Below are 17,658 nucleotides of genomic sequence, written 5' to 3'. Positions count from 1 at the left end.
GCAATTGTTAAATCGTTGACTGGACGTACTACTTTGGAGGACTGTTTAGTATTGCTGAATGGAGCTATGTCATATATTGTAACTAGCTGTGCACCATGATCAGAAAGACCATTCTCAACAGGCTGAGCATTTATCTGGTTAAACTTATCTTTGTCTATAAAGAAGTTATCTATCAGTGAGCTGCTATCCTTTACCACCCGAGTAGGAAAATCAATAACGGGTGTCAATTGAAAGAACCGAGTAATACTTCAACCTGAGCCATATCATCACGCAGTTGTAATTCGCAGTGATTACAAGTTGCTGATGTTTGTCAAGAATAGCGGAAAGTTCCATTTGCATTACGCCTAGGATGGAGAGAATCCTAAATAACAGTAATAAGTCACCCAGCGAAGAGAAGAGTCCACGTATTGTCTCAAGTTCTTGCAGTTTGATATTAATGCAGTTCCAGATAGTTTCACACTAACAGGTTCTTTTGGCTATCGGAATACTCATATGGGAATTATAAAAATGTAATTCCTAGAACGCTCAACTACCTTAATAACACCTCATTCTGGACTGAATACGACTCGGAAAGCGACATTAATTTGACGTTTCCATCCATCTCCTGACGTCTTACTGAATGAAGTCTGAAGTGCACGCGCAGTTGTGTTGCCTGCCGCATGGATTCTGTGAAGTGTTATGGCAGCTGGCAGTCATTGCTGAATACAGACATTTGCAAATATCCCCACTGCTTTAGGGGAAATCGTCTTTGTTGCATTTTTTACATACCGTAATTAGCACAATAACATAAGGCTTGTTCTGCCGAAGAACTTGATGCCCACAAGTCCTTAAATAAGAATCTCCCAGCGGGAGTAATGCATGAAAGGAGACAGACTGTTGGACAAAAGAATGGACAGCTCCCTGCTTTTTGCGTTTCCGATAGCGCCTACGAAAATCTTGTGTCATATTATGCTTCACAAACTTAATCTGTTTGTTTTTTTACTTCATACTAAAATAAAAGTTATGATATGAGAAGAGGAAATGACTGATATGCATCTCAGGAACTTTAGTTTTTCATGTTTTTTTCTCTCTTCATACTAAAACAAGGGCGTTAATATGAGAAGAGGAAATGAAATATACGCTTCCAAGACATAATATTTCCTTGTGTGCTACTACTGCATACATGAAAGCCCTGCAGTTAATTTTTGTATGTTGGATAAATTTTGATATCACCTCACATTCCTTTGTGAGAAGGTTCCTATTTTCTTGGGATTCGAATAGAGTGGACATTTCATCACTGGTTAATATTCTGATGACTAATGACATGATACCCGCTGCAATTGCTCCATGGCACCTGTGAGTAGAGTCTCACGTTGGTTACTATAAGAACACGCAGGCAGTGATATCCGCTCACTGCAGTCAGAGCCAAGGTGATTTCTTTCTGTTTATGGCGAAGCGTCTGCTGCAGTGTCTACGCTCAGCCAACATAAACAAATCGCGGCGGCATTGGGCACTGGTAATCGCTGCACTTGTCGCGAGCCTCGACAACAAGAGCGCACTGTCTCTGCTAACGATACCATGGAGTTAATACATCTTACTTAATGTAACGTAATATGCAGGTCGTGGGTTGGGTAAAAATTCAGTTTGTAACTTCCCATCGCATTAAAATACTTTACAGTCATATTTGATGCAATATTTATTGTTGGTTGTCTCCCTAATGTTAATAGTATTGATTCAGATTGTGCGTAGGGGACTGATGACCATAGATGTTAAGTCCCATAGTGCTCAGAGCCATTTTTGAGCCAGATTGTGCGTGAACACGAAAAAACACACACACGCACGCACACGCGCACGAGCACACGCGCACACGCGCACACACACACACACACACACACACACACACACACACACACACACACACACACAGTCATTGATTCCAGTGAGGGTGACAACTACTGTTTGTTGAACAACACATGCACCAGTCAGTTCCTCAGTTGGCGTCGAGTGGATGAGATTTTTCAATTACCTTGCTTTGCAAGAATTGTAAGTAGGAGACTGAAAGTAAATGGACTTGTATCTAAAGAGCTGCGACAAAGCAAAGTTTGACCGATTATCAGATAATTGTCCACATGGGTTTTGTGGACGAGTATACTTTTAGTAACCAACCCACCCACGATCATTACGTGACATTTCTCGAAGGCGTAGGGGCATTGTTTTCATTAAGGGGCTCCGGAACGCCCTATACTTGCAATGTTAAAATAACGCTTATAAATTACATCTTTCCTCACAAAGTATTTGAGGTAGGAAGTTGAACTTTTTACAGATTATTTATTGGAATATGGGCTACAACTTAACACAGGGATTTTACAAAATTTTAGTTCAGTTATTAAAGATGATTTTTTTTAATTGTAATGAAAATTCACAACATTTTTTTGCAATTTTTTATTTATATATTCAAAAATATACAGTTTTTTGGAAAAAGGCTGTGTTAAATTATGCAGAAGGTACTGTGTAACATTTACTGAAAGTCTGAAACAAATATGTTTGGAAGATCCTTAGAAAACATGTAATTAGTATGACAAAATAAAAGTTTTGGGAATCGAACGACAAAGATTGGATTAACTTTTTAGTGCATTCCAGGTCCATAGGATAGATTATCTTCATCCTCTGCAAACTCCTCCTCCAGCTTCCTCTTGTTCCTCCTCCTGTTTACTCTTGCTTGTATTTCTAGACTCTTTACAGCCCTGTCTGCAGCCCGAAGGCGTTCCTTGTCTAAAGCAAGCATCGCTCGTACCATGTTAGAACCTATCTTCATTCCCATATTTCTAAATACCTTGCACCTTACAATGTTGCCATAATTGAAAGTCGCAACAGCATCATACACACCAAAGTGAAGTGTTTCTATTCCAACAAATACAGTCTTGGGGATTCTCGACCATATAACACTATTTACACTTTCATTGGGGTTTTGAGTTTTTCCGTGAATACACTTTTTCAGCAGTTCAGGTGCTGCTAAGTCTCTGAAAATAGGTTTTATCACCTCCATTATTGCATGAGGCAGACTATGCTTATGAGTGTACACTTCACCAGTTAGCAATCCTTTGTTATATTTACACCAACTGTCTTCTTCTTTGGGACACAAGCTATGTTGGGGATTTTCATCGTCTTTATTGTTTACAGTAATAACACATACCTTTGGCTTTCCAACATTTCTCCTTCAGAGGATTTCTAATAACTTTACTTTTACTCATTATTATACTTCAACAAAATAGAGACTCAAGAAACAGAATTAATTACGAATATTTTCGAGATAACGACAGAGTAAATAAACATGAAACAATCGACAATCACACCAGCGATATATATTGAACCATCACAGGTTAGCCACAACACATACTTTATCTCACATCACTAAAATGTACCTGATGAACACGGACGTTAATAATAACACCATTTGACAGCAGTTTAACAGCGCCACAGTGGGTCACGCCCATGTAGAACACATTTCAAAAAAAATTTAAAAATAGTTGTAGTCTTCGGAATTGAATAAATTATATATCTATTAAAAGGTAATAGTCTGCAGATTCAGAAAACGCAAAAAAGTAAAAATTGAACTTTTCACGATTTTGAGCCTTTCCAAAGCCCCTTAAGTCGTCGACCGTGTAGCGTGATGGTTTACTTCCCACCATACGTTTTCTATATTTGTCCAAAGGTCGCTTGCATTTGTAGGTCCACATGGCAATGACCTTGTTACCTCTGCCCACATATTCTCTATCAGGTTGATGTTCGGTGACCGTGGAACAAACGCCAACAGCTTTATCCTCTCTTGGTCCTGAAACCAATCTCGCACTGCTCTGCTATGATGGATGGGGCTCTGCTCCTGTAAATAAACTGTTATCTCGTTAGTTCATATATTTATATTTAAATAAAATATTAGTAATAAGCGCATTGTATTATTATTTTTCACAGTGTTTAAGAATTCAGGTCCTGTCATAAATAAGTGATCTAGATTCAACCGTCCGATTAAGAATGTGGTTTACCCAGTCTATCAAATGATGAGAGTCGTATTCAGATATCCACATTAAGCCTGACTGGCTGAATCCGATTAGAACTATCTGGTATCGAAATGAAATTACGGAAATCAGATAATTTGAACGTCTGTATTGCAACAATGCTGCGCACATAAATTCCTATGATGGAGTAACAGGTAGCAACTGCCCAAGAAAAAGTAAGAAATATGTCTACTAGCAGCAATATAACGTAATTATAACCCATATTTATGTGATGGAAATACTGAGACGAACAATGCACATCTATTTCAGTGGTGGGAAGATGCACCATATCGGATTTGCTGATGTCATAATGACAATAATAATAATAATAGTCCCGTGGGGCTGATAGGGGAAACCCTCCCCCATATGGGTGGTACCGAGGAAATCAAATACTTGGGGTGAACCAAATACTAACACAATCCTCAACGACTACTCAATCCGTTGAACTCAAAATCCACACACGTCTGAGTGAAAACCACCGCTACTCTGGTCACCGTCTGTTAGCTCAATGAGCTCGGCTGAAAATATTTGCTTCCAAAGGCTTCAACACCCTCTGGTCCTGTCCGGTCCTGGAATCACCCAGGCCAAACCAATTAAACACAAGCAAACATGAACTGTGGAAACTGTCGACAGGCGGCAGTTGGAATTTCGGATTCTGGGGAGGCCAGGTTAGCATGGCAGAGAATATTGAAGATCTCTTGTAAATTTCCCTACAAGCAGAAAACATGCATTTGAAAACTACACGCCGCGTGGGATTAGCCGAGTGGTCGGTCGCAGCAGTCATGGACTGTTCGATCTCTCTCTGTCCTTTAGTGTTACTGGATCGGATGGTCCCGGCAGAGGTTCGAGTCCTCCCTCGGGCATGGGTGTGTGTGTTTGTCCTTAGGATAATTTAGGTTAAGTAGTGTGTAAGCTTAGGGACTGATGACCTTAGCAGGTAAGTCCCATAAGATTTCACACACATAAGACCTTTTTTTTTTTTTTTTTTTTTTTTAACAGAATATCGATACATTGATCCAAATAACGAAAACTAAATAATCTAACATAATAAATCGACCGCCAAAAAATTCTCATCATTGCTCTTCAAGAACCACGACTAACTGACAATGAAACCTTGCATTACGGAAACCATTGCATCTTCAAGAGCAGAATGCAACAAAAGGAAGCGAAAGGCGTACCAATCTTGGCCACGGCTTTTCTCGAACACAGATCTATCATCAGTTCTGTCACAGAAATCACACCCATCAACAATCGACTTATGACTATGCTCATTCAGAGCTCCAGTAAAAAATAAACTCATCAATGCACATGGCCCCACCAACATCGAAAATAAGAAAACACCAAAATTGTCGAAAAATTCTGTAACACACTCGAAAATACTATGAGCAAAAGTCACCAAGATGACGTGAAAATATTAAAGGGAGACTTCAACTCTCTATTTGGGACAGAAAAAAACCTGTAGAAAAATCATTGGTACAAATTCAACATACCGAAATGCTTAGACCAACGGCACACGTCTGACTGACATTTGCCAACAATTCAACTACAAAAGGATGTCTTCCCACTTTAGAAAAAACCAGTTCCCAGGTAACATGCTTGGTTACCAGGTGCAAGCTGCTTTCGTTCGCCTTTCGAGACTCTTTGAAAGCCAGATTTTTAATTCTTTTGTAGCTGAGCTACAAGCAGGCTGATACAAACTCAATAAGGGAATCGTAATATAACGCTCAAGCAAAATTCGGCTTGCTACTTACAGTAACCCTTAGTGTCAGAGCGGAAACCTTTCGGTACTGCCAATTTCATAATGCCACTTTTGTTTTCTGCCGACATATTTTTTGAAGATAAGGTGGGTAGATCACGTAACTAATGAGGAGGTGTTGAATAGGATTGGGGAGAAGAGAAGTTTGTGGCACAACTTGACTAGAAGAAGGGATCGGTTGGTAGGACATGTTTTGAAGCATCAAGGGATCACAAATTTAGCATTGGAGGGCAGCGTGGAGGGTAAAAATCGTAGAGGGAGACCAAGAGATCAATACACTAAGCAGATTCAGAAGGATGTAGGTTGCAGTAGGTACTGGGAGATGAAGAAGCTTGCACAGGATAGAGTAGCATGGAGAGCTGCATCAAACCAGTCTCAGGACTGAAGACCACAACAACAACAACATATTTTTTGTTGTTGTGAATGCATAATTTTATCTATGAAATGCCACATTTTCATAATACTTGCGAATGATACAGGAAATGAAGTAAATACAGATCTTTTCAAAGTCAAAAGTCGGTAATATCCTACTAATTCGTGTTAAAATAGGATCAATCGTCTTACAGACACTTAATGCTTCGCTACAGTCTGGAACCGCGCGACCACTACGGATGCAGGTTCGAATGCTGCCTCGGGCATGGATGTGTGTGATGTTTTTAGGTTAGTTAGATTTAACTAGTTCTAAGTTCTAGGGGACTGATGACCTCAGAAGTTAAGTCCCATAGTGCTCAGAGACCTTTGAACCATTTTTGAAATTAATGCTTTATTAAGACAGACTGCCGTCGTGATGTTTCTGTAGTAAGCTGAATTTAATTTGTATTAGTAAAGTGAATATTTTATTTGCATTTTCTATTAGTTTATTAAACGCAACAGTAATCATCAAAGAGAAATTATTCAGCAGCTGAATTTTCTTTCACGATATCTACAACAATCTGACAATGCAACAATTGTTCACAAATTCTACGCCCGTAGAAACCTACTTGTTTTAACGATGTCATTAAACCAGTGTAGTTTTAAGAGTATTTTCGTCTAGAAATGAACTGCCTTGACGGTTGATCGATCAAGAGCGGGAAAGGTAATATTTTTCGAATATATGACGAGAGGGACAAGTGCTTGAGAGACGACTTTCCTATCAATCTCCTGGATAGTTTTGTTTCTCAAATCTACAGAGTGAGTTATCATGCAGTAGCACAGATGATGTTGTTTTGTTGCTCGACTTTCTTACACTGCGACCAAAAGGTGTCTCAGTTGCTGACAACAAATTTCAGCTGTGTTGCACACACCCCTTGGGGCAGAATTCGTAGTCCAAAACACACTTATGGAGCTATCAAATGTGAAATATTATGTTCACACTACATTTTACTCTAGTCTACGTCTTGTGGTGGGGCTCAGCCTTTCATTTCTTCTTAGGAAGTTAACGATAAAGGCATCATAACACATCACCAGTAACAGTACTGCATAGGAATGCTCAATGAGCGACCTGATGACGTTCAATAATAGTCACTCCGTTGATTTTTGTTGTTTCGAATTAGAGCATGCACTACTCCTACACCAGACTTCTGAACTTTGCCTGTTGAATGCAAATGTCGCATGATGGTAAAATGGTAATCTGTCACATATATCTGTAGTCGAGACTTCCTTAATGTGGAAAATCATTCATGCCAGAACAATCTTTGTTGAAACAAGAATATCTTTTTCTGGTGTATTTTTCCCAAAGGCACTCGCTCCATGCACAGTTCAAATCTTTCTAGCTGCCTCCTCTACATTCACTCCTCTGTTACACGAAAAGTAAACGTTGTGTTGCAGATGTTACTCATTTTTCCACTTGTGACTCAATTTTACAATGCTTAACTGTAGTTCATGATTTCCAGGTATGCAAAATCCAATGCTTAACTGCAAGATGATAACTACAACTTCAAATTCGAAAATGGCATTGATACATACAGTGACAGCGTGGCGCCGCCTTCACATGGCCGGCACCGGATTTTAGGCGGCGGGTGGCGTCTGGCCGGTAGCCGCTGCAGCGCGAGGAAACGCTCGAGCGTAAGCTGTTATGATCGCGACGCAGCCACGAGCTGTCCTGCGGAATTGTTTCTGGAATACTTGTTATTGCGGGTGGGTAGAATGTTAAGCGAATTGTCTTCGATGTTCAATCAGACACATAACTTTAGACCGGGGGGGGGGGCAGTTGGACGCGAACATGCGACTTAAGTTTACAATGCACGACGGTTACCGCAAGACCACGGGCTCACTCCATCCATATCGACTCGGAAGTACACAACACTTCCTCCTAACACTTCCCCATCTTACAGTGTTGCCAGATTGTGCAGTTCTCAGGGGCGGTCAGTTTTATTGGCCACCTTAAGTGAACAACTCGGACTTAGTCTCTGTGGCGGCCGGCTGGCGGTCAGTTTTTATGTCTAAGACTGTACATTTGATTCTCTGCTGCCTTCACAATTTCATCTCTCGAAGGTACTCATTCTTCTTCAACTGTGTTCCTTTACCTGTTCTTGTCAATTACTCCCTAATGCTCCTTCTGAAACTCTCAACCTCTGGTTCTTTCATTTTATCCGGGTTCCGTATCTCTAATTTCCTATCTTTTTGCAGTTACTTCGGTTTCAATCTACTTCATAACCAATAAATTGATGCTATGAGTCCACATCTTCCACTGGAAATGTAATACAATTTAAAATCTGATTCCAAAACTCTTCTCTCTTACCACTATATAATCAGCCTGAAACCTTCTAGTATCTCCAGGTATCTCCCACGTATACAACCTTCATGTATGATTCTGAGACCAAGTGTTAATGCTCTGTGCAAAATTCTACCAAGCAGCTTCCTCTTATTCCTTTCTCCCAGTCCATATCACCTCCTATTTTTCCTTCTCTCCCTTTTCCTACTATCAAATTTCTGTCCTGCAACACTATTAAATTTTCGTCTCCCTTAACTATCTGAATAATTTCTTTTATCTCTTCATACATTTCTTCAATCTCTTCATTGTCTGTGGCACTTGTTGTCATATTAACTTCAGTAATGTGGTGGGTATGGGCTTTGTGTCTGCCTTGGCTGTAGTAATGAGTTCACTATGCTGTTCACAGTAGCTTACCAATGTTCTTATTTCCTTATTCATTATAAAACCTAGTCCTACATTACCCCTATTTGGTTTTGCATTTATAGCCCTGTATTCACCTGCCCAAATGTCCTGTTCCTCATGCCATCGAACTTAGCTTATTCCCACTATATTTAACTTTAACCTACTGTAGTGGTTAATAATAATAATAAAAAAAAAGAAGAAGAAGAAGAAGAAAAGAAAAGGTTGAAAATGTGGGAAGAAATGGTGCATAAAAACGGGGTTTTAAAATCGTTAATGACCGTGAAAAAGGGAAAGAATGAAATGCAAATCGGACTTCATATTACAGAAAAGTTATCGGACTTCGTGATTCGGAAAAGCTATTGTTGGGGTGGTCCTTGTGGCGTTTCTGAGCAAAAGTTAAACCAATTTCCACTACAAAAATTATTGAAAAAGAACAGAGAATAACAAAATGTAACTGACAGGGGGAAATGGCGTAGATAAGAGTGCATCCTTTACCAGGTAAACATGCCTTCTTTCGTGCGGCGTCCAGGTCTTCAAAAATCTCCTACTTCATATCTGCGTGAAAAGTCTGCTCTGAAATCTTGCAATAAGTTTCATTGTCCAGGAATTTCTAATGTATACAAAACCGGCTTGATATTAAATACAATTTATTTTACGTGGCTTCCCTCCTCCAAATGTCATAACTTCTACAATATGTCTACACATTAATAAGTTTTTTTCGTTTTCATCAGATCACGTCTGCATTAAGCTTCCGCTCTCGAGAGGAAAAAAAAGTTACAATTTTAGTATTTTTTCTGCCGTTGAGCACTCATACCGCTGCGACGGTATAATTTATATCTGAGGGAATGAGTGTAGCGCAGTGAAATTCAAAGTCCCGCTACACTACCCATTTCTCTTTTCAAATTTCCTAACCTACCTGCCCAATTATGGGATCTGACAAAGGATGTCCCCATGTGTTGTCCCCACCCACAGATCCGAATAGGGGACTATTTTACCTTCAGAATATTTTACCCAAGAGGATGCCATAATCGTTGAACCATACTGGAGAGCTGCATACCCTCAGGAAAAATTACAGCTCTAGTTTCCTCTTGCTTTCAGCCGTTCTCAGTACCGGCACAGCAAGGCCATTTTGTTTGATGATACAAGGCCAGATCAGTGACGCACGCATGCATACATTCACACAATCACTTAGATACAACACATGCACACATTACTCTGGCCGCTGCGGCTACAGTCTCTCGAAATCAGATCTAAACAAATGACTCCTCACACTTCCCTGCCTCTCATCGGCAGCTGCTAAGTCAGTGGCAGCACTGACTGCAAGCCGAGAGAAGAGGTAAGAAGGGGAGAAGCAGTGAGAATGAGGGAGTAGGGAAGCAGTGCACGTACTCAGCTACAACCAGCCAACAATGGCGCATGGCACCTGAGAAAACAAACCATTTCATCTACTGAGGGAGGGGTGGGGGGTGGGAATTCAAGTGGCTTTTTTTCCAAATTTCCCTGATGTGTTAGAAATTCCCCGATATCCATAACCTGTGGTAACCCTGGCTACCCTTAATTCCGTACCTGTCAAATTTATAAATAAGAAGTGCAAGATGCACCGAGACAAAGGCTTTTGTGAGGTCACAAGAGATCCCCAGTATCTTTGTTTTTTACTGTCTAATGATGTACTAATCTTGTCAAGAAGATTGTTAATTACCTCTATTAGTGCCTTTTGTACACTGGAAACCAAACTGATTTTTTCAAAACAAATATTTTTCAATAACATTTTGAATCTGAATGGTAGCTGCTTTTTTGAATACTTCTGACAGGACTGGAAGAAGAGAGATGGGACAATAATTGCCCATATCCTCTCAACACTTTTTTGAACAACAGTTTTACTTCCGCGTACTTCAGTGCCTCTGGCTAACATCCATGTTCAAAAGATTGGTTTGTTATTATAGATAGTGGGTGTCTTAAAAAACTACTTAAGAATCTTCAAAATTTGAACTGCTGGACATATTTTGATCACCGAAGTGCCATTCTGTCTCATCCAGCTTGCTATGAAATGAAATCATGTTTTCTTGATTGGAGTCCATTTTTATGTAGGCTTTTGAAGACAGAACTTCCTTACTTGTTCTAGGTAGCTCAATGAATGATGCTGAATGTTCAGAAACTCCTGAATCCAAACAAGAAAAGTGGGAGTAGCAGTATTACATTTCCTTGCAGCAACACTCAAGCAAGGAAGAGACAAAGCCTTTCATAGCCACATCAGAGGTGACTCCAGCAATTAGGAAGTAACAAAAATGATATTTAATGTTCATGTCCAACCCAACTGTGACACTACATAATGCAATAAATAACAGAACAGCAAGCTGTATTTGAAATAATTTCTTACGAGTGAAAATACATAATGATAACTAAACAGTGTAATACTATGCCAGTTTACAACCAAAAGTTGACATTACAAAGAACATGAAAACAGCAAAATAAAATCTTATGAATTAACAGGATCTCCATTGCCACAGAGGGTTTTGGGTCATGAATGTTGTTCTCATTAATACCTTCAACCGTGTTAGAAACTTGAGAAACGGAGAATGTAGGATTGAACAACAATATTATAATGAAAAGGGTATAGCCTATCCCGGAAATACGGAAGCGTCCGATCCCGCCCGTCTGCTTTGACCCATGACGTCACAAATATGGCGGAAACAAAAACAAACACACACACTTTCCACAAGAAGCCTAATGACACTAATGGGACAAGCGCTGGAAATGGGGTGTTTTGGGTGGGGGGGCAAACTAAATATAAACAAATTTAGACGCCTTGCGTAGCTACAACGTGTAAGTGAAGACAGCTATGCATGAATACCCACCCACCTCCCCAGGGGTCGTAACCCCTGCAACCCATAGAAGATAAAGATGCTTCAGTAGCTGATTAGTGTTTTTTCTTTTTTTTTAAAAAAAATCTCACGGGATAGAACGAACAGATCAGAAAGATAAATATAATAAACTAAAACAGAAATTGCAGGAAACAGATAATTAAAATAAGTAATAAGTGTTTTTTAATTAAAAAAAAAAATCTCAAGATAGAACAAACAGATCAGAAAAGTAAATAAAATAAGATAAAACAGAACTGGAGACAGCCACACTCAAACCAAACTCCGCGCCGTCATGACGTCACACACGACAACACCCTTACGTCACGGGTCAAAGCCGACGCGTGGGATCGGACGCTTCTGTCGACCCCCTATCCCTACTAACCGTGTAGAGGTTACACTGAGTTGCAAACAGGCACAACAAACATTTGATTTTTTGCCCAAAAAGGCCTCTTTCTAAAGCAGGAAACACAGCATATCCATACAAGCACAACTCTTCCTGCAATATATCCTAAATTCACGTAAGCCCCCCCTGGCCTCAACCTTCACTAGTCTCTAGTGTTGACAACTGTAATACTCCTATCAGCTGTGGTTCTCTCCTCCTATTTAACAAGGATGGATATTCCACAATACTCTAGTCACTGTCCTTCACCCACCTACCCCATTCCAGCACTATACAGCATTCTATTCCACTAATGTTTTCTCCCTCCCCTACTTCTTTTCTGCTCTCCCTCCTTCCCCACAAACCCACCTTGTCCCCACCACATCCCTGCATGCTCCCAAAAGCAGCAGAACAAGTCCCCCTCCCCAACCCCACCTCTTCCTTACTCCCACCACCCAGCGACTGCTTTTCCCATCATGTGCAGTTGCTGTACACAGTCTGGCCTCAGTGGCCAGACAGTTGTCACACGTGAGAGTCTCGCTTGTGTGACTGCTTCAGCACAGTCACAGCTCAGCAGAAAACTAGTTTCTCCTGCAGCCATTTGCCAAGGGGGTTAAAATACTCGGCTATGGCAAGCACAGCTATCGATAGGAACCAGCAGTGTGGCAGTTCGCCATCTTGCAGAGATCTGGAAGTGTGTTTCTTGGTTAAAGCACTGTGACACTTACCCTATTAGTTTTCGTACATCTGAATCATTTCTGAGTATTTATTTTGACACTACAACAAGTCCAAGTATACACTCCTACAGCAAGCTATTAGGATGACGAAGTAGAAGCATTTTATGAAGAAGTACAAAATGCACATAACAAAGGACAATACTGCCACTTTAAACTGGTAATTGGGGACTTAAATGCCAAGGTCGGTATCAAAAAATAGGGTGATGTCTCAGTCGGCTGTCACAGAATCGACGAGAGGAACGAAAGGGGTAAAGGCTAGTTCAACTTGCGGAAGAAAATAAATTATTCATCATGAATAGCTTTTCCTAAGAAACACCATAATAGGAAATGGACATGGAGAAGCCCAAGTCATGAGACCCACAGTGAAATAAATTTTCTCATCTCAAATCACACCAAAATGGTCAAAGATGTTTCAGTTAAAGGCCATAGACTGGTAAAGGCCATAGACTCAACAAGAATGAAGAAAACGAATATCACAGGAAAAAGAAATTATAGGTATGGATAAATTAAATGAAAGGAAGTAGGATTTTCAATATACCCTTCAAGTGAGATTAGAAGAGTTAACAGAAGAGAATCTAGATGAAATGATAATGGAAACTGCAAAACAAATATGTGGACTGACAACTATTACTAAACAACCAGGAAAGTTAAGGGTGGAAACCAAAGCTTTACTTGTAAAAAGATGAGAGATGAAAATTAAAACTTCTTGTGACAAGATAGAATATTCAGAACTGTGCAAGTGTATAAGGAGGAATATGAAAGCCGACACACAAAAATACAATGAAAACACCATAACATTATAATTAGGGAATAAAAGGAGCTGCCACAAAGCTAAACAAAAACTTATGATTGGTAAAAGCGAAAACATAGCAATTGACGGTTATAATGGACACATAATGTAAAAGTAAGAAATTCTAAAGCATATAAAGAATTTCTGTAGTAAATTATATGAAAGAACACAAGAACCACAAGGAAAACCTTACACAGATGATGATGAAATCCCCAAAATCCTCCACGAAGAAATAAGAAAAGCTATAAACGAGATGCAGAATGGCAAAGCACAGGGGGTCATGATGGTCTGACAATTGACATACCCAAGCTTACGGGGGAGGTAACAGAGAAACATCTGGCTAAAGTCTTTAATTTGTGTATACAGAATGGCAGCATCCCAACCAGCTGGAACAAAGCAAACATAATCTTACTACATAAGATGGGAAGTACTCAAGATCTGAAGAACTACCACCCTATTAGCTTACTTTCTGTTACACACAAAGTGTTCACTAAAGTCCTGATAAATCACATGAAAATGGTAATGGAGATTGCACAGCCCATAGAACAAGCTGGATTCCGCAGTGGTTTCAGTACAATTGACCATATAAACATACTGCGTGAGGTAATTAGTCGAGCAAATGCGTATGAAATGCCACTATGCATAGCTTTCATTGACTTCAAATAAGCCTTTGATTCTGTCAGCCACACTGCAGTCATACAAGCACTGGCCGAGCAAGGAGTGGAAACAAAATACACAAACATATTGTGCGACATTGATGACACGTCTGTAGCATCTATCAACATTAGGAAAAAAGAAGTGCAAATTTCCCATTGGAAAAGGAGTAAATCAGGACAATCTTATATCCCCGAAGTTGTTTATAGAAGTTCTCGAGATGGTTATGTCCAAAATTATTTGGAACAACAGAGGAATAAGGATAAATGGTAAAAGGCTCACTAACCTTAGATTTGCTGACGATATAGTGGTCCTAGCTAACAGTAAGATGGAAATGCAGTTCTCTATAAAAGACTTAGACCTAACAGATCGTTGTCAAGAAGTTGGACTTAAAATAAATCATTCTAAAACTAAGGTTATGCACATTAAGTGGGTAGCTGCAGGACAAGTAACACTGAACGGCAACATCCTAAACAATGTTACTGAATACGTTTATCTGGAACAATTGATTCACACAAAAGGGGATTTGAAAACTGAAATTTTTTTCCGAATTAAACTGGGTTGGAGGGCTTACCGAAGGAATGCAACAGTTCTCAAGTCAAACATGCCAGTCTACTTAAAGGAGACTGTATTTGATCAGTGTGCCCTACCAGTTTTAACGTACAGGTGTGAAACTTGGACTTTAAATGAATTTTTCAAAAGGAAACTTAGAAGTGCTCAGAGACCTATGGAAAGGTCAATGTTAGGTCTCACTAAGAAAGATAGATGGAAAAGTGGAGACATACGAGCAATAACAGGAGTAAAAGATATTACTGAACGGGCTAAAACTCTAAAATGGCAGTTTGCAGGACATATAGCATGAACGAAGGATGGAAGATGGACAAAATCAGTTTTTGAGTGGAGTCCTAGAGAAAAACTAAGACCACCTGATCGCTGAGATAAGGAACCCAGGAAATTTGTGGGCTTCAACTGTCAGAAGACAGCAGCAGACAGAGATGCATGAAAACTCCCATCCCAGTCAGTTGAAATGTAATTCCTTAATTTAAAATCTCAGTCATTAAGCATGGCCTAAATTTTAGGATAATAGCCCAAAATTTTACTCTCCTTTTATGTGAAATGCAAATGTCAGTTTTAGCAGTTCAGAGGCAATACAAAACAAGATTTTTTCCAATTATAACAGTACCAACCTGTTGAAGATGTTCAGCAGTTTGGTACTACAAATGGCTAATATTGATTTTCAGTCCAGTATTTCATCATGTTCCACAGAGAATTTTCCTACAAAGCCAATTCTAGAACACTGCAGGCTGTTTACCTGCTTTTGGCTATTACTACACTTCATGTCTCTAACCCCAGGTGAGACAAGAGCCAGGAGCAGGGACAAGGGGGGGGGGGGGATTGTGTAATACATGTTGTCACTACCAGTATAGCCCTCCCTCCCCTGAAATCTTGATTGTGGTGACAGACTGATACGTATACCATTCCCCTGCCCTCTGCTCAAAACATTCAATGTAAAAATCCAGTTTTACACAGCATCACTACAGTCTGTGCCTTTTTACTATACCAACAATTCTACAAAATCAAATTGTTTTCTAAAATATAAACAATACTGCATCATAGACATTACACTGTGTAGCTAATAACACAATCCTCACAATTGTCTAATAAAGGAAAATTAGAATTCCCTCATCTGGACTTGCTTACAAAAAGCTTATGAAGTCTTTGCTTTCACAGCAACTGGTATGATCCTCTGTTGTGCACTTCAGTCACTGTCTAACTTCTGACACCTTGGTTTCAGAACAGTTCTCTTTCTTTGCCAACTAACAAACAGGTCACAAAACAATCTCAATGTCTCTATGATAAACTATTTACTTATCACATATCTGCAAAATTTACTGAGTAATTTTTGAACAGCTGGTAGGTCTATAGATTACAATCATGTGTAATTTACTACTTAACACTGTCAGCAATTAAAGATATCAAATATGGTATAGCATTTCATTACGTACGGTCCTAAACGTCCATGTGCTCTCAGTGCAGTGATTTGACACCACCACAAAGGCACGATTCTTATACATTACTTTCGTAAACACTGCCCTCTTAAGCGCCAGAGAAACATTATGCAACCGTAGCCACACTAATCACAAACTATGCATAACCTAAAAAAATACCGGGAAGTAATACTATACTGACACTTCCCACCTTACTATGTTCTAAATTTACGTCGGCGTAAACACAATCACTGTTTCGTGAGAAGTACTTACTTGCCTTGTGTATTGCTATTCTGTTGCTAGCACAACGCTGTGCTCACTCCTGCGCAGGTCTCCCAACGACGTTAAAAACACGAGAGACAACGTCAGATAGCAATCCTGAACAATGGTAACAAGCCTTACTGCTACTGCCGAAACAGCGCAGGAAACATACTGCCCTATTCTGATTTCCGCTCTGCTCGCGGTTGCGCAACTTCGTGCATACTAATATCAGCCACTTACTCCGACGTTCTAATACCACACCCTATTTACTGCCAACTGCGCTCTTAGATTCCAAAAAAAAACCTAACATGGAAATCAAGACACATTCGAAACTTACAATAAGGTTCAAACGAACCTGTGACATCAGTTTACGCAAAAATTTATGATATGTTCTACAGTTCATAATGGGCATCACGAGGCAGAAACTACACTTTTCTTTTTCTTCCCTTCTTGAAACAAATTCATTCTTTGGCACAGGGCCCCATTGTGTACCTGTACATTGGCTAAGGGACGTGCCCGTTTCCACAGTAATATCAGATAGTTCAAGAATTTGTAGAAGAAACCAAGCAAAATGCTATCACAAGTACGATTATTAAATTAAAACATGTACTGGAAGAAAGCACGGCACTTACCACATTCCGCGTAACTTCACTGCAACAAATCGTATATAACCGCCTTAACAATCCACACACGTGACTTGACCACAGAGCCCTCTGCGGATACCAAACTGAACGTCGGGAACAAAGCAAGCGCAATGGCGTCAAAGTCAAACGGTCACTTCAACACATTATTATGTTGAACACAACAGTAAACATCAGAAAAAATTAATTATCAGTGATATTGGGTGCTCTATGATGAATGGTCAATATTAAGGGATATGATAAGCACAATCATTTGAAGCAAAAAAGTCTGGTAATCTAAGATGTATGCTTTAAGAGCTATGAGTACGTATAATAGATTTTAGTTGCTTCGATTGTTCGTTCTTGTCATATGCCGAACATGTATGGTTTGGAGCCCGCGGCTTCGATGGGCAAACATTCTTGGAAATTACCCATTTATCATTTCCCCTGCAATACCAGTATATTCTTTCACATCATCGAAAACAGT

General features: G+C 39.7%; 1 protein-coding gene across 1 annotated transcript in view; it reads right to left on the bottom strand.

Annotated features, from left to right (window-relative positions):
• The window catches only part of LOC126215225 (F-box/LRR-repeat protein 2-like), a 62,695-nt gene extending 46,029 nt beyond the window's left edge, over window positions 1-16,666 (bottom strand). The window contains exon 1 of the mRNA XM_049941892.1: window positions 16,564-16,666. The gene's annotated coding sequence lies outside the window, so the exon portion shown is untranslated. The remainder of the gene's footprint in view (window positions 1-16,563) is intronic.
• Between the last annotated feature and the right edge of the window lie 992 nt (window positions 16,667-17,658).

This window comes from Schistocerca nitens, chromosome 12, assembly GCF_023898315.1.
Source record: "Schistocerca nitens isolate TAMUIC-IGC-003100 chromosome 12, iqSchNite1.1, whole genome shotgun sequence".
In the NCBI taxonomy this organism is placed as follows: Eukaryota; Metazoa; Arthropoda; class Insecta; order Orthoptera; family Acrididae; genus Schistocerca; species Schistocerca nitens.
The sequence above is the reverse complement of the archived record's forward strand: the minus strand, read 5'-3'. Positions and strand labels throughout refer to the sequence as shown.